This window comes from Orcinus orca, chromosome 13 (genome assembly GCF_937001465.1).
Source record: "Orcinus orca chromosome 13, mOrcOrc1.1, whole genome shotgun sequence".
NCBI classification, from domain to species: Eukaryota; Metazoa; Chordata; class Mammalia; order Artiodactyla; family Delphinidae; genus Orcinus; species Orcinus orca.
The window spans coordinates 40,762,450-40,787,864 of NC_064571.1; the positions used below are offsets into that span (position 1 = coordinate 40,762,450).

General features: G+C 39.9%; 1 long non-coding RNA gene across 1 annotated transcript; it reads right to left on the bottom strand.

Moving 5' to 3' along the window:
* Positions 1 to 987: 987 nt before the first annotated feature.
* LOC125960774 (uncharacterized) lies at positions 988 to 23,705 on the bottom strand. The gene is made up of 3 exons (XR_007470786.1): positions 23,649 to 23,705; positions 22,628 to 22,752; positions 988 to 2,625 (listed from the first exon to the last, which is right to left on the bottom strand). It is a non-coding gene; the product is annotated as an uncharacterized LOC125960774 (long non-coding RNA).
* Between the last annotated feature and the right edge of the window lie 1,710 nt (positions 23,706 to 25,415).

Here is a 25,415-nt window from a genome sequence, read left to right on the forward strand (position 1 = left end):
AATCTAAGTACTTCCTTTACCTAGCAGATTGTTGTAGCACGGTACTGTTTACACTGGCCATTAGCAGGTTATTACTAACACTCTTTGAAAAATGAATAGAAGAGTATGATCATCCCAAAATGACCTTGGGAGCTAGTACTGAGGTTGCCCACATATCATGCCAGAAAGGACTAGGGTCTCCCCTTCTGCCAGCAGGATGGGCTATGCCCAAACTTAGCTTCCTAGGATAGATTTCTACCCCTAACAGAAGGGGCTACAACTTCTCTCTTTTTTTTTTAAACCTTAACTATTTTATTTATTTGGCTGTGTTGGGTCTTCACTGCTGCACGTGGGCTTTCTCTAGTTGCAGCGAGCGGGGGCTACTCTTCGTTGTGGTGCGTGGGCTTCTCATTGTGGTGGCTTCTCTTGTTGTGGAGCATGTCCTCTAGGCATGTGGGCTTCAGTAGTTGTGGCATGCGGGCTCAGTAGTTGTGGCTCTTGGGCTCTAGAGCACAGGTTCAGTAGTTGTGGCACTCGGGCTTAGTGGCCCCATGGCATGTGGGCTCTTCCTGGACCAGGGCTCAAACCCATGTCTCCTGCATTGGCAGTCAGATTCTTAACCACTGCGCCACCAGGGAAGTCCCAGGCTGCAACTTCTTAAGGGCCCCTGAGATCCCCAGGTATTGGGCAGCTGGCACCTAAACTCAGTCACGCTGGCTCTAGTCTGTTTCCACATTCTGACAAGGTTGCCCTTTCACAATTTTACTCTAAGAAAGTATCATCTCAAGGGACATGTCCCTCTCCTGGAATACACACAGCACCTAGCCATAGCATCCCTCTCTCTAGGATAATGGGAAGACCTGAGACCATGCCATCTTCTCTTCCTGACCCTTGGCTTGTAAGTTTCCCCATTAAAGAGTGTTCCTTAACTCAAGCTGAATGACCATGTGGAATTCACCTCAAGCTTTGTTGCATGATAGGTGGCAACCATGCACGGACTCCCTCCCTACTTTGAACAACAAAAATAAAATATATGGTTGAATTTGTTCTCCACGGATTCATGTCCAATATTGCTCAGTTGACTTTGAACAAATAGGAGTTGGATACTGTCAGAAATTGATATAGGTTCTGATTGTTTGTGCCCCTCACTCTCCAATTCAAAGGTTAGAACTAGGGTGGAGTCCTCATGATGGGATTAGTACCCTTAGAAAAAGAAACAGGAAGAAGCTTGCCTTCTCTCTTTGCTTTCTGCTTTATGAGGATACAATGAGAAGATTGACATCTGCAAGCTAGTAAGAGTGCCCTCACCAGACACCAAATCTGCTGGTACCCCGATCCTGAACTTCCCAGCCCCCAGGACAGTGAGAAAAAAATTTCTGCGGTTTAAGACACCAAACCTATGGTATCTTGTTATAACAGCCTGAACTAAGACAGGTCCCCAAGCAAAATTTTAATAGTAGGACATCAGATCCAGATGAAATAAAAAGGAAAAGAAGCGGGCAACAATGACATTTCAGATACGTAGTAATATTTTGTTATCGAATTGAATTGTGGGGGAGGACAGAGTGGAATGGGGGAGGTAGTCATAGTGAAGCCACGTTTTTATCAATGTGTGTAGTGTCTCTGGGAAAAGGACCTTACTCTTTAAGGTTTTATGCTTGGATGACTAGTTTGTGCCTCACTGGGGCCTCAGCCTGTCACCAAGGATGTCAACGAGGGAGGGGCACCCAAGTGTTACAATTCCTAACAGGCCTCTCAACCTGCTTTTCTTCAGTTCTCTGTGACAGGGTGGTCTCTACCACTCCATGTTAGGGGTGTCAGAGGACGCCGTCTAGCATCTTTTGCTTACATCCATAATTTGTTGTCTCCTCAAAGAAAAAGGATTGCTTTCTGTTTTATTTTGCTACCCAGTTCATTCAGCACTGAATTTTAGTGCAAGCCCTCAGTGTTTCTACTGTGAAATTTCTATTGCTGATGCAGATATTTTGTTTGTACAATTAATTGCCTAAAAATATGAATTTGGTGCAAAGGAGGGACAAGGCAGGTGCCTATTCATTTTTCTTTATCTAGAATAATATGTAAAGTCCTGGACATGATTTAAGCAATTCAAGAGCCCATTGATTAGATGAGTTTGCCCCTGAGAGCAACTCCAATTCCAAGTATCTGAATTTCCTGGTTTGTGTTTGTGGGCCCCTGCATCTTCAAGTATTTTCTTGCATTAAAATCCTGCTAGCTTCATTGGAAGAGCCGTTGCTCTGGGCGCTTTGATGAGTCACACCAAGCAAGGCAGCAATCAACAGCTTTCCTGGGAGGCATCTTAACTGCCTGAAGTTAGGGATCTCAGCAACCCTTCCCAGCTCTTTCTTCTCTACACATTCGGAAGGGCAGAAAAAGCCTTTACACCAATTTAAAAACTTTTCCCCAGAGCTCGGGGGATTAACATATAAACTTAGTGGACAGGGCAGGTAGGTTCCCTGTTCCCCTCCAAACTGAAGCCAAGATTAATTACGGTATTCACCTGTTCCCGAAACAGGCTGGGTAATGAATCCCGGCTGTGCGCTCCCCGAAGCAGCACTAATCCGGCAGTTCTCCGTGGACTCGCTGGCTTTGATCAGCTCATTCCCTCTCAGCAGGCCAGCACGGTAGCTGCAGGACACAAGTGTTTAGTTTACAATCATGTTAATTTTACTTTTTGTTTGTCTTTAGCAGTTGGAGATTAATGAGTAAAAGGGTGCTTAAATTTTCAACCAGCCTTCTTCTAATAGCTTGGTCGCATTGTTGCTGGCAGTTTTATTACTTTGATTTCCTGAATCAATCAGGTATACGGTTTCCTTGTCCAATCTCGGTTATGGTACAGGAAAAGACAGTCCTACCAGGAATTGTTGCTGCCGCTTTGGATTCCACAAAAGGCGATTATGAAAATAGCACCTTTTGTAATGACTTTTCATAGGATTCCATTGCTGAATGCATCCCTGGCATTTTTAACAAACCCAAGTATTTTACAAAGTATGTTACTATACTCATTTTTTTCATAGCTAAGGGATCAAATGAGCCTTTATCTGATGGGATGGTGAAAATTAACTCTGAACTGAATTTGGAGTAAATTCTTTAGAAGAGGAGGTTGGGGAGTTCCCTGGTGGCCTACTGGTTAGGATTCCAGGCTTGCACTGCTGTGGCCTGGGTTCAGTCCCCGCTTGGGGAACTGAGATCCCGCAAGACACGCAGCGCAGGAAAAAAAAAAAAAAAAATTGAAGAGGAGGTCGTTGCTACTATAGCTCTGAATTCTGTCTTTTGAACTGAGGAAAACAAACTCCATTCCATTGGAGGTTTTCTTCAATGTGTGCTTCCTGGCGTGTATATAAACAAGCAAGGTCTGGATGATTCTCTCTCAAAGAAGCTTCATATCAAAGAAATCTCCCTCGGGTCTAATACATTGTAATGGAGATTTTGTACACACAGTGCCACTGAGTATTGTTCTTGGCAGTAAGGAACAAGGATAACTTTGCTTTAACATAGCGATGATTTTTCTTCTTTTTTTTTCCTATATTCTTTTATTTGAAATTGAAAAATAATGCATTTATGAATTGTCTGTAACAAAAATTAGAAATATTTAAAAATATATACAAAAGAAACTAAGGAAAAAAATCAAACCTATTGATTTTGTTATTAAAATTATTTCTGATCTGGGCTTCCCTGGTGGCGCAGTGGTTGGGAGTCCGCCTGCCGATGCAGGGGACACGGGTTCGTGCCCCGGTCCGGGAAGATCCCACGTGCCGCGGAGCGGCTGGGCCCGTGAGCCATGGCCGCTGAGCCTGCGCATCCGGAGCCTGTGCTCCGCAACGGGAGAGGCCACAACAGTGAGGCCCACGTACTGCAAAAAAAAAAAAAAAAAAATTATTTCTGATCTTATATTTTTTTACTTAATATGACCATTTATGAAAAAGGTGCTTTAAAGTCTAATACAATGTATTTCTAATGTACTTGCTTTAAATAATTTAATGATATTTTGTTTGGATATATGTTTATAACATATTCTCTTGGTATATTACATGCCTAGTGCTTAAAATGGTGTCTGGTATATATTAGGTGTCTATATATTTTTACTGAATATATGAATAAATGGGTGAGATATCCAGAAATTATCTATTTCTAAATCTTAAAATACATTGGGTTTCTTTTGTATTCTCTTTTTTTTTTTTGCGGTACGCGGGCCTCTCTCTGTTGTGGCCTCTCCCGCTGCGGAGCACAGGCTCTGGACGCACAGGCTGTGGACGCACAGGCTCAGCGGCCATGGCTCACGGGCCCAGCCGCTCCGCGGCATGTGGGATCTTCCTGGACCGGGACACGAACCCGCGTCCCCTGCATCGGCAGGCAGACTCTCAACCACTGCGCCACCAGGGAAGCCCTGTAGTCTCTTCTATTTGGAGATTTGTTTAGAAGATTTTGACCTGAGGGAAAAATATGGGGCTAGGTATTCTGAAGGGCGCGTGGGTTCAACTCTTCCACAGTCCCTTAGTTAAAAACTTTGCCAACTCAAAACTTTGTAGGCTAATCTTACTCCTACTTCTTACTGCCACTGATCTTGGCATCTTGGTCTGCTCAGAACACTCATATTTGTTTGTCTTCAGCTTTTCCATCAGTCTTGTTTCATCTGCTTTATATTTTCCAAAAAGTTCCCGATATTCTTGACTGTTGGTGGCATCCTTCTTGAGTGAAATCCACCAATCAGCTTGAATCAGAAATTCTACTGAATCCTTATGATCTGTGCATTTACGTTTTCCTTCACATTAGGTGATGTTTTCTTCTATTATCTTTGAAAAGTTTATTCTATATGTTCTATTCAAGAAGAAAACGAGCTGCATATTTCAACTCCTCTATTTTCCATATAGATTATTTATTCTCACTTTAATCTCTTCCTTTTTTCTGCATTTTGACTTTTTCTCAAGTCTTTGGCACCGAATCTGACACCCATTCACTTTTCTCTTGTATTTTTTCTGCTATTTTCTGAAGGTTTAAAATGTTGCTCTTGCATTACTTATTCACATAGCGATGATTTTTCTAAAGTGCAAACCTGCTCATGATACTTCTTGGCCTAACATCCTTTAATGTCCCCTAGGTCCTCTGGATCACGTCTGACACGTCTACAGACACATCTCTCCACCCTACCAGCTCCTAACACAATCCTGGTCGGGAGGAGGCCCTTACTGAGGAGATGTTTGAGGCACTGAGGAAAGAATTTCATCTTGGGATATTGAAATGAAGAGGCATTCAGGGGTCTGTCCAGTTGTCCCAAGGGCATAATGGCATTTCTCAGGACCTCTAGCCTGGGTGATGCGTGATACCCATTTTGTAAGCCCACTAGGGCCCTTCCTCACCCTCCAAAACTCTAGGGAGTGTATTTGAGAGATGGGCCTTAAGAGCGAGCTTGTGAGACTTCACCATGCGGCTGTGAGTGAAGAACAATGAAGAGAAGATGGGCACTATGCTATTGGGGGTAGAGATAAGATCCCACAAGCTGTGGGATGTGGCTCTGGCAGGTTACATTTTCTAAAGCTGGCCTCACCAATATATATCACATGTTCTCCTTACAATGTGACTTGCCACTCCTCCACTGAGAGATGGGGCCTATGTTCCCAACCCTTGAAACTGAGTGGGCTTTTGTAAACAGTAGTTTGGTGGAATGATGCTGTGTGACTTCTAAGGCTAGATCATAAAAGGCAAAGCAGCTTCCCTCTGCCTGCCTCTTGGGACATATGCCTTAGGAACCCTGAGCTGCTATATATGAAGTCCTACCACACCAAAGCTGCTGTGCTGGAGATATGCTCTAACCACACAGAGTTAGAGGGGATGGTTGAGGAGCCCCAAGTGTTCCAAAATCCAGTTGTTGGAGTCTCCCCAGCCTAGGCACCAGGGATTTGAGTGAAGAAGCTTTTGAGGTAACTCCAATCCCAACCAATCAGACTTAAACCTCATAAGAGACCTTGAGCAGAACTGAGTCTGCTGAGTTGCTCTGAAATTCTTGACACAGACACTATGAGAGATAAAAATGGTTATTACTGTTCTAAGCTGTTAAGTTTTGGTGATTTGTTACATGACCATAGCACATGGGAAAGGGAGCCTAAAACATTTACCAAAATTGACCATAACCTGGGCATAAATTAAACCAAATAATATTTGGGATTTTTTTTTTTTAGCCATTTGGGGGTAACTGCAATTTAGTCTTAAAATAAGAACCTAGCAAATACCTTAACAATTGCGTATAACTAGGTTGAGTTTATTCCAGCAGTGCAAGGTTGGTTAACATTAAAACGTTAATCAGTGTAATTAACTATGTTTACAGAATAAAGGCAAAGTATTGTTAACTTAATAGAGAAAAAAGGGCATTTGGTAAAATTCTACATATATTCATGACTGAAAAAAAAGGTCTAGTGCCAATGGATAGAAAGAATCTTCCCTAATATGTTAAGTGATTCTCCAAATATCTATTGCAAATATTGTATTAAAGAGTAAAATATCAAAACCTTTCCCCCTGAAATTGGGAACAAGAGAAGGATATACACTATCACCATTTCTATTTAATATTGTCCTAGACAGTACAAAAGGCAAGAAACAAAGTAAAAGGTATAAGGCTTTGTAACAGGAGGAAAAAACTGTCATTATATATAACTGACATACTTGTATATGTAGAAAATTCATAAATAATCTACCAATAAATTATTAGAATGAAAACAATTTAAAAAGTTAAAACATTGCAAATTATAGAGAAGTGAGAGTCTAGAGAGGTTGATGGATACAAGTTTAATCTACTATAATCAATTGAATTTCTATATACCATCAACAATCAGAAAATGATAGTTTTAAAATAGCATTAAAATAGCATCAAAAAACTCAAAACACGTGAAGTAGGGAAAATAGGTAACCTTACAGTTGAGAACACTGGCAGATACTACCTCAACCAAGTGGGCAAAATTAACATGACCAGCAAAGGGAAAAATGGACATTATGTACCTCTTGATATGGTGCACAAAGAGAGAGACAAAGTTACTTTCATTGTTTTTTCTTCCCCAAATGCATAACCTGCAGCCAACCATGAGGGAATATCAGACAAAACCAAATCAGGGATGTTGTACAAAAAATAACTGTCCTGTATTCTTAAACATTTCCAAACAAAGAAAGACTCAGGAAATGTTCCAGATTAAGGAAGACTAAAGAGACATAACAAATAAATGTAATATGTGATTCTGGATTGGATGTTGGACCAGAAAAACCAAAACCCAAAAACCAAACACACCACATCACTTATTTTCTCTTTTGCTACAGGGGATGTTATTGAAGGCATTAATGAAATTTAAATAATGCATGCAGATTAGAGAATAGTATTATATCAATGTTCATTTCCTGATTTTGATATGTGTATTGTGGTTATGTAAGAGAATATCATTGCTTTTACAAAATACAGATTGAAATATTTAGAGGTAAAATGAAATCATGGCTACAGTTTACTCTCAAATGTATAAATGGAGGAAAACAACACATTCATGGACTAGAATATAATTCTCCTTAAATTGATCTAAATATTCATGCAGCCTCAATAAAAATCTTAGCAAGCTTTCTGTTTGCTTGTTTTGGTGGGTTTTGACAAGCCAAGTTTGAAATTTATATGGAAATGCAAAGAGCCAAAAATAGTTAAGACAATTTTTAAAAAGAAGAATAAAGTAGAAGGACTTGCTACTGAGTAAAACTTATTACAAGTCTACAGTTATTAAGACAGCTTAGTATTGTGCAAGGACAGATACTAAGGTCTGTAGACCAATTGGACAGAATAGTGTGACCAGCAATAGACACACACAGAAACATTTGATTTATGGCAAAAGTGACACTTCAGAGCAGCGGGGAAAGATGATCTTTTCAATAAATAGTACTGGTACAATTGGATATCCAAACGGAAAAAAAAAATGAAACCTGACCTCTACATCACATCATATAGAAAATTAAACTCCAGGAAATTGCAGATTTGAATGTATGAAGCTTCTAAAAGCAATAGAGGAAATAATCTTCATAATCATGATGAAAAGAATTTCTTAAACAGGACACAAAGTTGCATTAACCATGAAGGAAAAGATTGATAAATTGGACCAAACCAACATTAATAACATCTGTTCATCAAAAGACACCGTTAAGAAAGTGAAAAGGCAAGCCGTAAGATATATATCCAGAATATATAAAGAACTCTTTCAAATCAATAAGACAAACACAGACAAGCTATTTAAAAAATGGGCAAAAGATTGGAACAGATTTCACAAAATGACTACTAATATATGAAAAAGTATTCAAAATCAATGAAATTAAAATGAAAACAACAATACAGTGTACTGTACCCTCCTGCCAGAATGACTAAGATTACAAAGACTGACACATAGCAATTATTGGTTAGGATGTGGAGCTAGTGGGAATCCTTATACATTGATGGTAGAGAGGTAAATTGGAATGACCATGTTGTAAAACTGCCAGTATATCCAGCTGAATATACACATACCCTAAGATCCAGCAATTTCACTTCTAAATATATGCCCTGCAGAAATGTGCACATACATATACCAAAAGACATGTACAGAAATATTATTCATATTAGCCTCAAATTGGATACAGTCAAAAGTAGAATGGATAAATAAACTATGGCATACTCATACAATTTAACACTGCTGGCAATAAGAATGAATGAACTGCAACATATTCAACTACATGGATGAATTTCCCAAACATACTGTTGAGCAAGATACAAAAGAACACATGTGGTACAGTTCCATTTACATGCAGTTCAAAACCAATCCTTAAATTTTTTTATTGAATTATAACTTAAGGAGAGAAAATGTACAGGATAATTTTTACATATGTAAACAGTTATGATAACCATCACCCAGATTGAGATATAGAACATTTTCAAGTTCCAGCGGTGTGTCCCCCTCCCAGATGACAGCTCCCAACATTAACCACTATTCTGACTATTTAGTTTTTTCATAGATTACCATTTCTTGACCAGATTGTTGGTTACATAGATGTGGTCACTTTTTATTATTTATCGATTTGTACATTTAGGATTTGTGCACTTTTCTGTATGTACCTTATACTTCAATAATAATTTTTTTTTGAAATTAATGATTCTGTGACCTATGGCCCCTCAAATCCCTACAGGGACTGTAGAATCTTATTCTGGCGTGTTCTAAGCACTTGTTTCTTCTATTTCTGCTACTGTAGGCATATTTCATGAATTTATGACTATTATCATTTTATGAGTGTATTCAAACTAAAAACTCACATTAAAATAGGAAGGAGGAATAACATTTTAAAAATTACTGTGCTATAAAAATCATTGTTTCTCTGTGAGGAGAGATGATGAATATGTGCACTATTTTTTCTCCCTCAGCTTTCCTGGTCTTCTCAAGAACAACCTGAAAGACACTCTGATGAGGTGAAGGAGGGGGCTTGACAATATGCAAACAAAAGCTTCTTGTTGGGACCCAGTGTCTACCTGAACACTCTATAGCTCCGTCAGTCCCATTGAGATTAAGGTATGGCTCCAAATCTGGCCTTCAGCATTAAAGTCTGACACTAATACCCCAAGGTAGAATCTCTCATTATGTCTACCAGTATTCTTTGTATTGAGTTCATTAGTTTCATGGCTGGGACTATATATAATTCTGTCTGCTGCTTTCTGAGAAAACTTATAGGAGGAGTGGATACCAATAATTATGGAAACATGGAGTTCTTTGTAGAAATTGACTTTTTGCTGTTTTTATCTCTTCCCCCACCTTCCTCGTGTTGCACAATCTTCCTATTAATATAATGTCCAACTGTTATGGCTAGTGTTAAAGGATATTATTTTTATATGAATTAGTTCTAATTTAATCTCCATGGCATAAAATTACCTCAAATTGAATTGATGGTTTAAAAAATAATCACTTTTAGGAAACAGTTTGGGACATTGTGTTTTGAATACTATTAGGTGAACATCAAGTAGAATTTTATGTTTGAAAAATTACAAGCAGTTAATTGCACTCAAATTATGACTCTCTCCTGAGGAAAGTACTTTGCAGACTAGAGTTATTAGTCTCACTTTGTAAATGAAAAAGCAAGCATTGAAGAAATTAAGTGTTCTGTGTTAATTTAGAGCCAGGAATGAGACTCAGGATTTCTGGTACCAAATCATCTGACCACAGGCAACTTTTAGAATTTAGCTGAAAGTACAAGAATTTGTCAAAATAACCTTGATAAATTAAAATGCAATATTAAAAGGGAATCTCTACCTTATATTCTTATTACTGTACCTTATATTCTTGGTCTCACCTGGTAACCCTTACAACCTAAGCTAGAAACTTGGGAGTCATTCTTGACTCCTGCCTCTCTCGTGTACAATTAGACTTTAAGCTCTGCCAGTTACTCTTTTTCTCTTTGAAATAATTTCAGGCTTTCAAGAATACTGCAAAGAATAGTTTTTCTTTGAACCACTTGAGCATAAATTGCTGACATGGTGCTGTAACACCCCACAAAAATCCCTGGAGATGCATCCAAGTTGTGTGTCAATAGTTTATTATCCTTCTTATCCCTTATCAGCTGGTAATCCCTATTCACCTAAGATAGAAACTTGAGAGTCATTCTTTTTTTCTTTTTTAATGAATGAATTAATTTATTTTTTGCTGCGTTGGGTCTTCGTTGCTGCGCGTGGGATTTCTCTAGTTGCAGCAATCAGGGGTTACTCCTAGTTGTGGTGCATGGGCTTCTCATTTTGGTGGCTTCTCTTGTTGCGGAGTGCTGGCTCTAGGTGCATGGGCTCAGTAGTTGTGGCACGCAGGCTCGTAGTTGTGGCACACAGGCTTTAGAGTGCAGGCTCAGTAGTTGTGGTGCACGGGCTTAGCTGCTCCTCGGCATGCGGGACCTTCCCAGACCAGGGCTCCATCCCGGAGCCCACCCAGACTTGTCTCATTAGAACAAAAGACATTCCTATCACCCAGAAAATTATCAATACAAATGTCTTAGGAGCTCTGGGTCAGGAATAGGAATGAAAGACTGACTGTTAGAGCAAACGATTTTCCTAGCACCTTTATTTACAAGGATTTTAGGAGCTCTGTGTCAGGAACCAGGAACCAGGAGCAGAGACCAATATATATTTCTTATTATTTCACAAGGACTACTTACCAAGGTGTCGACTCTGTGTAGGTACCAAGCGTGTTTAATAGCAAGCTTTGTTTCCACTCCTAGACCTGCAGGGGCCATGGGAGGGAGTAGGGGAGTCGCAGGAACCCAGAGACAGAGCTGTATGGACATGGTAGTGTTCAGCTGTATGGACATGGTCACCTGAGAGGAGCAGAGACACCCCAACCTTGCTCTCCTGCCCCTCCATCTCTGCTGGTGTCCCCCACCCCTACCCCCAACCTTTGCCTGAACTCAACTGGAAGCCAGAGGGCAACACAACCTGGTGATGCAGTCCTGGGCACAGAGCACGGTGGGGAAGGTGGAGAGAGGACCAGTAGGGCAAACAGAAGACATCTGCACAGCAGATAACACAAAGTACCCTTGAAAATCCTTTAAATCCACCCTCAGCCCCTCCGCCACTTAGTGTTAAGGTTTTACATGAGAAACTTTAAATAAGTGACTTATCTAAAGTGATGGCAAATGCTAAAATCTTTCCTTTATTCCCTTGCCTCTGAGAGGACTGCTCTGTCTCAGCCGTTCAACCATGGCTGTTTGGCCTAAGTGGTGGGGAATTCTATAATGTAGATTAGCAAAACGTCAGACATCACAAACTCAAATGCCTTAGGGGGCCAGGCAGCTGAAGAAAATCAGACCAAATAAGACATCAATGGATGCAGTTGCAGGCAGCCAGTGAGTGATCTCGGGCTTCGTTTCTTAATGCTATCTCCTTTCATCAGCCTTCAGTTAATGGTGATGAGCAACTACAGTGTTGACTACTCACGTCTGGATACAGAATGAGATTCATAGAAAGCAGTTTCCCCGGTGCCCTTCCAAAAGACCGACTCCCCAATAATGGTGGGCAGAAGGCTAGGAGCACTTCTCCTCAGGAGGCCTACCAGAGGCAAGCACTGTTCTAAATGCTTCACCTGAATTACCTCCTTTAACCCCTTCCACATCCCTACCAGATAAGAATTATTATGATCACGACTGTACAGGTGAGGAAACTGAGGCACAGAAATTTTAAGGAAGGACCAGGTGACCTGCTACATCTCTTCAGCTGTGCATTCTAGGCAGGACTGCCTAGCTGGTAAGAACCAAGGGGATTATATATTAATTTTTGAATCTTATTTGAATCTAACTTGGTTTAAAAAGTGATTTGAGGGGCTTCCCTGGTGGCGCAGTGGTTGAGAATCTGCCTGCTAAGGCAGGGGACACGGGTTCGAGCCCTGGTCTGGGAGGATCCCACATGCCGCGGAACAACTAGGCCCGTGAGCCACAACTACTGAGCCTGTGCGTCTGGAGCCTGTGCTCCGCAACAAGAGAGGCCGTGATAGTGAGAAGCTTGCGTACCGCGATGAAGAGTGGCCCCCGCTCGCCGCAACTAGAGAAAGCTCTCGCACAGAAACAAAGACCCAACACAGCCAAAAATAAATAAATTAATTAATAAACTCCTACCCCCAACATCTTCTTAAAAAAAAATGATTTGAGGTGTCTAGAATATTTCACCTTTCAAATACATTACGAATCATATCATTAAGGAAATAGTAAACCTAGAAAATAATAAAGTTTACTTTGAGAGGGGCCAGATATTTGTGTGGCCACAATCCTGGCTGCAATAACCTCCTGGGGTGGGAAGTCATAGTAGCCTCTCTTCACTTGTTTGGACACCTGCCTGGGCCTCTTGGGACCTGTGGGTTTCCAGGTGTTACATGTACACTTTGCATTCCAGACATGTTCCTTTGGAACAGACAAACGGCGGGGAGAGGTGGGCTTTCCTTGGCCACTTTAACCCACCACCTGCAGCTCCTCTGTATTGGACAACTTATGAGTGTTTGATCTCAACAATAAGTGTTTAATCACTTCCAAGATACATCAACATAAGACAAACCTTTATTTGCAAACATCTAGCACTACGCTGAATATGAGAGGTGGGAAGGGACCTTGTTCCTGATCTTAGGGGGAAAGCACTCATTCCTTTACCATGAACAATAATGTTAGCTCTGGGTTTTTTGCAGATGCTCTTACAAAGTTGAGGCATTTCCCCTCTATTCCTATTTTTATCATAAATGGGTACTGAATTTTGTCAAATGGATTTTTTCTGCATCAATTAATCTGACCATGTAATTTTTTATTCTTTAGCTTGTTGACAGGTGGTTTACATTGATTGTTTTTAAAATGTTGAACTAGTCTTGAATACCTGGAATAAATTCCACTTGGTCATGGTATTTAATTCTTTTTTATATATTGTTGGGTTGGATTTGTTAATATTTTGTTGAGGATTTTTGCATCTAAGGTCATGAGAGACATTGGTCTGTAGTTTCTTTTTTGCACTATCTTTGCCTGGTTTTGGTATCAGGGTAATATTAGGTCCATAAAATGAATTAGGAAATGTCCTCTTCCATTTTCTGGAAGAGATTCTGTAGAGTTGGTGTTAACTCTTACGTAATTGTTTGGGAGAATTCTCCAGTGAAGCCATCTAGGCCTGGAGATTTCTTTTTTGGGAGTTATAGAATTTTGAATTCAATCTCCCTAATAGTTATAGGGCTATTCAAATGAACTAGTTGATATTGGCTAAGTTATGGTAGTTTGTGTTCCTCAAGGAATTAGTTCTTCATCTAAGTTGTCATATTTAGGTGTTCAGAGTTTTTTGTTTTGTTTGTTTTTAGTATTCCCTCATTATCCTTTTGATGTCTTCAGGGTCTGTAGTGATATCACTTGTTTCATTCTGTTATGTTTTTTTAATTAACAGCTTTATTGAGGAGTAATTGATATACAAAAAACTGCACAACTTTAATGTATGTAATTTGGTAAGTTTGGACCTACGCATACACCCATGAAACCATCATCACGATCAAGGTAATAAACATAGCCATCACCTCCAAAAGTTTCCTTGTGCTCCCTGTCTTTTTTGTGGTAAGAACACAATATGAGATCTACACTTTCAACACGTTTTTAAAGTGCACAATACAGTACTGTTAACTGTAGGCACTGTGTTATACAGCAGATCTCTAGAACTTAGGACTCGTCTTTCATAACTGAAACTTTATGCCCATTGAACAACAACTCCCCCCCATTCCCCGCCCTCTGCCCCACTCCACCCTAGCCTCTGGCAACCACTATTCTACTATCTGCTTCTTTGAGTTTGACTATTTTAGATACCTCACAGAAGCAGAATCATGCAGTATTTGTACTTCTGTGACTAGCTCATTTCACTTAAAGCAATGTCCTCCAAGTTCATCCATGTTGTCACATATGTCAAGATTTCCTTCCTTTTTTAAGGTTGAATTATATTCCTTTGTATGGATGTACCATATTTTCTCTACTCATTCATCTGTCAATGGACATTTAGGTTATTTCCATATCTTGGCTATTGTGAATAATGCTGCAATGAACATGGGGGTGCAAACAGCTCTTCAAGATCCTGATTTCCAAAAAATATATTTATCCAAAAGAATTAAAATGAGAAAGAATTGAAATATTTTGTCATTTCACTGACTCTTTGCTCTGTTCTCTCCATTCTGCTATTTGTTTTATTGGTTAATATCTTTAAAATATATTTTTCTTGGGCTTCCCTGGTGGCGCAGTGGTTAGGAATCCGCCTGCCCGTGCAGGGCACACGGGTTTGAGCCCTGGTCCGGGAAGATCCCACAGGCCGTGGGGTAACTAGGCCTGTGCGCCACAACTGCTGAGCCTGTGCTCTAGATCCCGTGAGCCACAGCTACTGAGCCCGCGTGCCTAGAGCCTGTGCTCCACAACAAGAAAGGCCACCGCAATGAGAAGCCCACGTACCGCAACAAAGAGTGGACCCCGCTCTCTGCAACTGGAGAAAGCCACGTACAGCAACGAAGAACCAAAGTAGCCAAAAATAAATAAATAAATTTGAAAAAATATATTTTTTTCTTAAACTGTATTTTTTCCCTTTTATTAAAATTGAAATTTAGTTGATGAACAATTTATGTTAGTTTCAGGTATATTACATAGTGATTTGTCCTTTGCATACATTATGAAATGATGACCACGGTAAGTCTCATAACCATCTGTCTCCATACAAAGTTATTACAATATTATTGACCACATTCCCAATGCTGTATATTACATCCTTGTGGTTTATTTATTCTATAACTGGAGGTTTGTACCTCTTAATCCCCATCACCTATTTCCTCACCCACCCCAACCTCCTCCCTGCTGGCAACCACCTATTTGTTCTCTGTACCTGAGTCTGTTTTCATTTGTTTTGTTTGTGTTTTTGTTATTTAGATTTCACATATAAGTGATATCATACAGTATTTGTCTTTCTTTGACTTATTTCACTTAGCATAATAACCTCTAGATCCATCCATATTGTTCCAAATGGCAAGAGGCAAGGTTTCACTTTTTTATGGCCGAGTAATATTCCAGTGTGTGTGTGTGTGTGTGTGTGTGTGTGTGTGTGTGTGTGTGTGTATACATACATCTTCTTAATCCATTCATCTTTTGATGGACACTAGGTTGCTTCCATATCTTGGCTATTGTAAATAACACTGCAATGAACACTGGGGTGCATATATCTTTTCTAATCAGTGATTTTGTTTAGGTAAATACCCAGAAGTGAAATTGCTGGATCATATGGTAGTTCTATTTTTTAATTGTGATAGGAATCGCCACACTGTTTTCCACAGTGGCTGCACCAATTTACAATCCCACCAACAGAGCATGAGTGTTCCCTTTTTGGAAGTTTGTATCTTTGCAAAGAATCAACTTTTGGGTTTATTGATCCTTCCTATCATTTCTTTCTTCCTTCTATTTCTTTAATTTTTTCTCTTAACCTTATCAGCATCTTCTTTCTAAGTTTTTTGGGCCCATTCTGTTGCTACTTTCAACTTAAGTATTTAGATGATTAATTTTTAGTCTTTCTTCTTTTCTAACATAAGCATTTAAGACTACAAATTTTCCTTAAGTATCACTTTTGCTGCATCTCACAAGTTTTGTCATGTTGTATTTTTGTCATCATTCAGTTCTAAGCATGTTTTTAAAAAAATTCTGTTATGACTTCTCCTTTGACCCATCGATTGTTTAAAAAAATGTTCTGAAATTTCCAAATGTAAGGGGACTTTTTTTTTTGGTAATTGAGTCTTATTTAATTGCATTGTGGGCAGAGTTTGTTCTGTATGATTGATACCTATTCTTTCTATTTGTTGAGACTGCTTTATACTATCAGCAATTCTCAAGTATAGTCTGCAGATCCCTGGGGATTCCCAAGACCGTTTTGGGAGAACTACGAAGTCAAAACTATTTTCATAACAATACTGGGACATTATTTGTTTTTTTTCACTGTGCTGCTATTTGCACATGGTGAGTACAACTGCTGGTGCCCTAGCATGAACCCAGGCGGTGGCATCAAACTGTACTAGCAGTCATTTTATTCTTCACCACCATAAAGCTGGTTTCACTTAAGAATGTCCTTGACGAAGCATTAAAAAATTATACTTTTAGTAAGTCTTGAACCTTGAGAACACATCTTTTTTTTTATTATTCTGTTTGACACAATGGAAAGTACACATAAAGCATTTTTGCTGTATTCCAAAATACGATGGTTTTCCCATGGAAAAGCACTTGTGCAAATACGTTGAAAGCAGAATCAGCTTTTTTTTTTTTTTTATAAAACTGGAGAGAACAACTGACAAACTTTGGTTCTTCAGACTTGGGTATATGGCAGATATTTTCTTGCAAATGGTCATAGTAAGTCTGCCACTTTGAGGAAAAATGATTATAGTCGGTGATAACATTTGAGCTTCAAGGGAAAATTCAAATTTAGGAATTTGAATTTACAGTGGTATCCACCACTGTAAAGTTGACAGCTTCCTCATACATAAGAACTTTTCTAATGAGATTGGTGGTGATATCAAGTGTGATTTTTAACAATACACATTGTATAGTGAAATGTGTCAACCTTTGGAAGGTACCTATACCTCAGTGAACCTTTTTTTTTCTAAATGATCAATGAATGATGTCCACAATTATGCATGAATGAAAGATTGACTCAAAGTGCAAAATAGACTGATGGATTTTCATGTAGCAGGGTGTGTAAAGTTCACTGATAGGGTTTCAGATTCCACAGTCAAGTAACCTTTAAGAAATCATCATTTGTTGAATTCGGGTGTAGTATCAGAGAAGAACATTCACAATGATTTGAAAAGGCTGTTAAAATACTCCTCCCTTTTCTAGCTACATGTCCATGTGTCAATGCCTTCCAGCCAAACACCGCCAAGAACAGAGCAGTAATTGAACAAGGTGGGTTTATTCTTCATTGCAGGGAAGGAGAATATACACCAGCAGGGATTGTCTACCGTCTTGGTAAGACTAGTTTTAGAAAAAACATAGGATTTGGGTTTGGTTAGGTGATGTGGGGGGAGGGTTTAGGAAAGCAGAGCTTTGTTCTGTATTGTATACTGTCAGGATGTGGTGGTAATTCTATGATTAGGGTCCTTAATAAATCTTATCTATAGGAAGGTATAATGGATTGAATGGTGACCCCTCAAAAGATATGTTCACATCCTTACCCCATAACATGTGAATGTTAGTTATCTGGAAAAAAAAAAAAAAAGTCTTTGCAGACAATTGTGATTAAGTTGAAGATCTACAGATGAGATCATCCTGGATTTACCCGGGCGGGTGCTAACTCCATGAGTTAGTGTACTCCATGTAAGTACGCTTACAGAGAAAGGCAGAGGAACATTTGAGGCGGACACAAAGAAAAGGTCATGGGAGAGCAGAAGCAGACACTGGAGTGATGTGACCACAGGCCAAGGAACTCCTGGAGCCCTCCAGAAGCTGGAAGAGATGAGGAAGGATTCTCCCCTAGAGCCTTTAGATGAAGTGTGGCCCTGCCGACACCTTGCCTTCTCACTCTGACTCCAGAACTGGGAGAGAATAAAGTTCTGTTGTTTCAAGTCACCAGGTTTGTGGTATTTCTTTCAGTAGCCACAGGAAACTAACACAGAAGGGTCGACTGGAGCAATGCTGTAGTTGGTAAAGAAGAAGTGGTTACCCAGCCAGAATAGGGAGATGTTTGGCTACTTGCGTGGCTTAGACAAGTTCATGGTCTTGTTTACGTTTTGGTTCATCATGGTCACAGAGTGGCTCTGTCTGAGGGGATGTTCTGTGACCTTGACCACCAAGGCCAGCTGTGACTGCCAGACCAGCTCCCAGCAACACCAACTCCTGCTGGATCTCAGGGGCTGCTTTTCTCATTCTTATGGGTGAGACTGGACTTCATAGACTTCAACCAAAACAACCTATCACAACAGATGCTCCTGGGAAAATCCAGCTGTTTTCTTTTCTTTTTTTTTTTTTTTGCGGTACGCGGGCCTCTCACTGCTGTGGCCTCTCCCATTGTGGAGCACAGGCTCTGGACGCGCAGGCTCAGCGGCCATGGCTCACGGGCCTAGCCGCTCCGTGGCATGTGGGATCCTCCCGGACCGGGGCACGAACCCGTGTCCCCTGCATCGGCAGGCGGACTCTCAACCACTGCGCCACCAGGGAAGCCCCAGCTGTTTTCTATTAAGCCAGGCATTAAAGAAATTTGCCAAAATGAAACAATGCCATTTTTCTCACTAATGAACAAAGCAATTTTTCATAAAAATGTTATTTATGTTAACATACAATGTTATTATTATTGTTAATTTAAATAAATATTTGTATTTATTAAGTTAATAAACACATAAATCATCTTTCAGTTTTAATTTCTAATGTAGTAAATATCAGTAAATATAACTTCCATGAACTAAAGGTTTTTGGAGTCTTCAGTAATTTTTAATAGTATAAAGAGGTCCTGAGACCAAAAATGTTGAGAATCACTGGCCTAGTACATTGGCGATTTTGGTAAATATACCATATATACTGTCTAACTGTTGGGATCAGGGTTTCATGCATGCCCACTAAATCAAACTTGCTAAGTGTTCTCAGCATGTATTTCTTTACTAAGTTTTGGAATGCCTAACTTATCAATAATTTGGAGAGGTAAATTGAAATTTCCCACTTTGATGATTAATTTGTCAATTTCTCCCTGTAGTTCTATCAATTTTTACTTTACATACTTTAAAGACATCTGATTAAGGCAGACTATCTGGCTTACTAGCTGTGTGATCTAGGGCAATTTACTTATTTCTTCTGGGCTTTATTTCTCACTTTTGTAATATGCAGATAATAATGGTACTGCCTCATACAGTTGTTGTCAATAAATACTTGCTAATGATATCTTCACTAGCAGTGATTAGTGTAGGAACAGAAAAGGACAACAGATGGATTTATTCCGTTGTGATTTTGGCTGGGGGAAAAGTTGGGGAAGAAATATAAGTGGATAAGTATAGTAAGGTGGAAAATAATAGTGGGCGTGTAGGCTGGATAGGAAGTGACAAGCCTGAGCTATAGGGAGAAAATGCAGTGGACATCTTAATGAGAATGAAGGATGCATATGGTGAGAAGGGGTACTGAGTGAGCTGGGGAGACAATTACTAGTGTAAATTTGAGGTCCAGGGGAAGGTCCCAGGTGTGGGTGGTATAAAGAGGCTAGTATGATGGACTGGTTATTTACATGGTTGCTGAAGCCACGCAAAATGGGTGGCGCTGGATGGAAATGAGACCCCAAAGTCTTCCATACAGCCTTGACCAGTAGATGAACAGGTGACAGTGGAACAACAGGATGTCACAGATCTCAAAGCAGAAGTGATGCTTTGAGAGTGGCACTGACAGCTGAGTGAATGCCAGCCCTGCCTGTGGTCCTGGGGACTTCAGAAAACCAGACCTTCGCTAGAGGCAGGTGCAGGGTAACCAGTCCTCCGGGAGAGCCAGCTTTCATGGCAAGGGGATGGAGGCACTTCCTGGGATAAGGGGGAGTTGACAATGTTGGGGAGTGCGTTTCCTGTGGAACAGGGTATAGTATAAAGCTTGGTGGAGAAAGCAGTGGGCCAGGGGTCAAACGAGAGAAAACACAAGAACTTTCCATCTTGAGCCATGACCGAGGATGAGAAATGTGTGAGGCATCGTGGGATTGGCCAGGTACAGGTTCCAAAGATTATCTTAGACAATGAGTCCAAGGATAGGGCCCAAGACAGTGTCAGTTTCTTAATGATCTAGACAAGGAGGTGGGCAAGGAGGGGTAGTTATGGACAGATCAGTAAGAAAGAGGACTTTCTTTTTTAAAATTTTTTTAAAATAAATTTATTTATTTATTTTTGGCTGTGTTGGGTTTCTGCTGCTGCTGCGTGGGCTTTTCTCTAGTTGTGGCGAGCGGGGGCTACTCTTCTTCGCGGTGCTCAGGCTTCTCATTGTGGTGGCTTCTCTTGTTGCAGAGCATGGGCTCTAGGTGCACGGGCTTCAGTAGTTGTGGCACGTGGGCTCAGTAGTTGTGGCTCACGGGCTCTAGAGTGCAGGCTCAGTAGTTGTGATGCATGGGCTTAGTTGCTCCGTGGCATGTGGGATCTTCCCAGACCAGGGCTCGAACCCGTGTCTCCTGCATTGGCAGGCAGATTCTTAACCACTGTGCCACCAGGGAAGCCCGTCTTTTTAAAAATTTTTTTATTGGAGTATAGTTGCTTTACCATATTGTGTTAGTTTATACTGTACAGCAAAGTGAATCAGCTATATGTATACATATATCCCCACTTTTTTGGATTTCCTTCTCATTTAGGTCATCACAGAGCATCGAGTAGAGTTCCCTGTACATTCTCATTAGTTATCTATTTTATACATAATACCAATAGTGTATATATGTCAATCCCAATCTCCCAGTTCATCCCACCCCCCGCTTTCCCCCTTGGTATCCATACGTTTGTTCTCTATGTCTGTGTCTCTATTTCTGCTTTGTAAATAAGATCATCTATACCAATTTTTTCAGATTCCACATATATGCATTAATGTACGATATTTGTTTTTCTCAGAAAGAGGACTTTCTAAATGAGTTGGTGCTTAGCTGTAGTGTAGTCTGTCCCACGGGGTAGTGAATTCCTCATTATAACTTTTTTGGGTTGTTTTAAAAGAAGTTGGGTGGATGGACATCTTTCAGGGAAGCTGAAAGGAGGGTTGGGCTGCAGGACTTCCAAAATTCTATGGGAAAAAAAAAACCCTTAGGGCTTCCCTGGTGGCGCAGTGGTTGAGAGTCCGCCTGCCGATGCAGGGGACACGGGTTCGTGCCCCGGTCCGGGAAGATCCCACATGCCGCGGAGCGGCTGGACCCATGAGCCGGAGCCTGTGCTCCGCAAGGGGAGAGGCCACAGCAGTGAGAGGCCCGCGTACCGCAAAAAAAAAAAAAAACCACCTTAGAACTTGAGTGTAGTATTTGGCTATGTCTCCCTCTAGTGGCCATTCTTTAGAATTAACAAAAATGAACTCTAAAAATCTCAAACTGAAAGTTTAGCACTTGTGGCTTTCAGAATACCCTAAATTCCATTTTATGTCAATTCTGCATGAAATCCAGATAGTCATCTGTGCACTTATTGTTTGAATAACAATCGTTATTTTTCTAAATCAAGAAGATGTCATAGGCTAGTAGATTTCTGTGCCAGGCACATAAGATCTAGGGATGGAGCATAAGACAAACTAGATCCCCTGCCTTCATGGGGCTTACATTCTAGTGTGGGTAAACGACCATCAGTAACAAGTAAATAAAAAAGTTGCAGCCTCTGATTAGTGCTGTGCAGGAAGTCAACAGAGTGCTATGAATGGGACTAAGGAGGATGACTTACTTTGGATAGAGTGGTTAGGGAAGACCTCATCATTAAGATGAGAAGAGGGAGAAGCATGTTCTGGGCAGGTAAAAAAAAATAAGCACAAAAGCCCAGAGATGGAAAAGAGTTTGGCATTTCTAGCTGCTAACAGAAGATTGGCACAACTAGAACAAAATTGACAGGTGGCATAAGGCATCGGTTGTGGTTGGAGATGATGGTAGGGACCACATCATGCCAGCCCTTGTCGGCCTGGCATGGGAAACCTCAAAAGCCATGGAAAGTTTGCTAACAACAACTTTCATCCTATCTTAACAGGCTGCACCTATTTAAAAATTAATTTTCTTGAAATTATCTAGATCTATACTTAGCTTCTAAACCAATGGAAGAACTATATATTTTTTTGGCCACGCCACACAGCTTATGGGATTTTAGTTCCCTGACCAGGGATTGAACCCGGGGCCCCAGCAGTGAGAGTGCTGAGTCCTAACCACTGGACTGCTGGGGAATTCCCTGGAAGAACTATTATAAAATGTGAATTTGCTTTCATGTTGACTGATTTGTGCATGAGAGCAAATCTATGGCTCATGAGACCATAGATTTCCTTGGCACTAAACCTTCTTTCTGTGTGGGCATTTGGTAGTGAATTGAAACAGAATGTTGAATTGGAAACAGCAGGTTCTGTGTTGAAAAATATTTCCACTTACATTGGCTACTGGACTATTGAAGGAAGTGAACATCACGTTCAAGGCACTTACCTCCTCCTGAGCAGGAATTGGAGACAGCTTTCTCTTTTCATGAAGATGACTTCTGTATTTGAATTACCTCATTCAAAAAGAAGACTTACTGGAATTAGCCAAGCCCCAAACTGATTGTTCTTCTTCTGCAATGTGAAAAACTTAATGTCATTTATACTTTGTCAAGGAATTTCAGGAGAGAGTTAAAAATCTAAAACTCAATGTAGAATAGTCAGCCTTTTTTGATCTAACTATTTCTTGCTTTAGAGGTGCTGTGAGAAATGAGAATGGTAAATGCTAGATAAAGGCAACACTGTTAAGTGTATAAAAAGGAAAACATTCAGTGTGACGCCATGGTTGGCTGATGGTAAGCACACAGCTAGCGGACACCCTGCACTGTGCTATGTGTAGACAGCTGCGTGGTTGTGCTGAGAAGCTTGCCTTACCTACCTGTGTATCAGCACCCTGAGCTAGAGAGGTGACAGTCTCACAAGAAGATGAGGGGCAAGCTCACTGCATCAGATAATGCAAGAGACGTGAATATGTTAGTTTTCCCATCAAAAGTACAACGTTAGATTGGTTCAAAACAGGCAGCTGCAAGAATGGTACTTGGCCAGAAGGAGGAAGGGAAGACGGAGAGAAGAGACATATGACTGTATCATCAAAGGTGATGTGACACAAACAAAAGAATATCAGGGTTATCTATCTCCACCACCACCCAAAATACCACCCAGAATTTAGGGAGTGGGAGCAATGGGGATATTCAGATTCCAACCAGGATTAAATTTTTTCTTGTTGTTGTAAATTAAATCACATTCTAAATACTATTACTCTAAGCATAGTTTGGAAGATTTGAATCATGTATATGACACCTTTGAAAGTGAATATGGCCACATGCTTTTAATGCCCAAGTTTGTACTTTTATATATAATCAAGATGGTGCTAAGCGATGACATTTAACTGTTTTGTTTATATTTATAGGATTATTTTATTGTTTTCCATAAAGCACATGATTAACTTAAATTTGCATTTTGTTACTTACTCCAACTAAAACCATGCAGTCTGTTGCTCAGTCAGCTCTTGGCCACATTTATTCCTGGGATACAAGATGGCTCAACTGACCTACTGGAAGTAAAGCTTCTGTATGTCAGAGACAGTACACTTACTCAATAAGACCAAGACCCGGTCAGCAACACAGAAGTTGTGTACATCATATTGTCTACACCCCAAACTTAAGTAATAAGTGCATGGTTACAGCACCAAAAGCCACGAGATTTAGTCAACATGCTGAGTTAGCATCAGCTATGCTTATGTGATAGGTCAAGTTGAAAATAAATGCTGCTTAAGGAGCAGACAGAGTTTTGGGGGGAGAAAATCAGGTCCCAAAGCTGTTTTTTTCTGCCTAGAATGTTCTACACCTGCCACTTCATGTGGTTTCTAGTTTCTCAACTTAAATGTCACTTTTTCAAAAGGATAAATAAGGACTAATATCCATAAAAGAATCAAAAGAAGCAGAAATAAAAACAGTTCTTGAAAGCTGGGACAACTCTAGATCAGAAAATATTAGAGAACTAGTAAATTGAAAAAGTGTGCTGAGGAATTCACCCAGCATCCAATATAAAGAAAAATATGAACAAGCAGTTAAAGATGTGAAGGAAATATTTTGGAGGTTTCAGGCATATCTAATAGGAGTTCTAAAAGAAAAGAATGGAGGGAATTATGGAGAAGCAATATTTGATGAGATAATAATAATTTAAAATTTTCTAGAATTGAAGGAAGATGTATATTCTCAAACAAAAGTGCATTCCAAATACCTAGCAGTATATATAGAAATAAATTCACACAGAAGGCACATTGTGGTGACACTGCATCACAGATAAAGAGAAAATTTTTAAAGCAGCCAGAGAAAAAAGACTTATTATCCACAAAGGAACGGTAATTAAATGGACAGTTGTTTTCTAATCAATAATGATAGATGTCAGAAGACAAAGGAGCAAAATTATGAAAGTGTTGAGGAAGAATAACCATCAACGTAGAATTTTATACCCAGTTAAACTATTCCTCAAAAAAAAAGGAGAATAAAATTTGCCATAGATTCTCATTGAAGAGACTATTAAGGATATTTTCCATCCAGAAGAAAACCAAACCCAGAGGAAAAGCATGGCATTCAAAAACAACCAACCAACCAAAAAGCAGTGAGAACAGGAACAGATAAAATATATCTGGAAGTGTGTTTATGTGACCAAAAAATCCCCCACAAAACAAGTTTGTGCATGTTTTTATAAAAAAGATAAAAACTCTCCTTAATAATAAGACTATCTGTGTGTGTGTGTGTGTGTGTGTGTGTGTGTGTGTGTGTGTGTGCGCGCGCGCATGCGCTTAATGGGTAGTTACGTATCTGAGGGCCTTTAAAACAGTTTATCCATCACCCAGCTTTAGCAGCAACCAATACTTTGCCAATTTTGTTTCATATATTGCTAAAGTCCTTAACAGCATACAAATATGGAATAATTTTAGTGTATTAAAAATTTATAGTTAAGTATATATGCTAAATATTTAAAACAGCCTAAACAAATAGATAGATATATAATCTATAGATTCTAAAATTGTAGTGGGTCTCTGAAAATTTATCAATCCACTGAACACAAGAAAGGAGGGGGCAAAAACTGATAAAGAGGATTACAAGCAATGAATAAAAAATAAGATGGTAAAAATAAGTCTATCACTGAAAACAACAAATATAAATAAATTCACATATAGAAAGACAAGAAGCTATCAGATTTGATTATGCTTCTTACAAGGTACACCT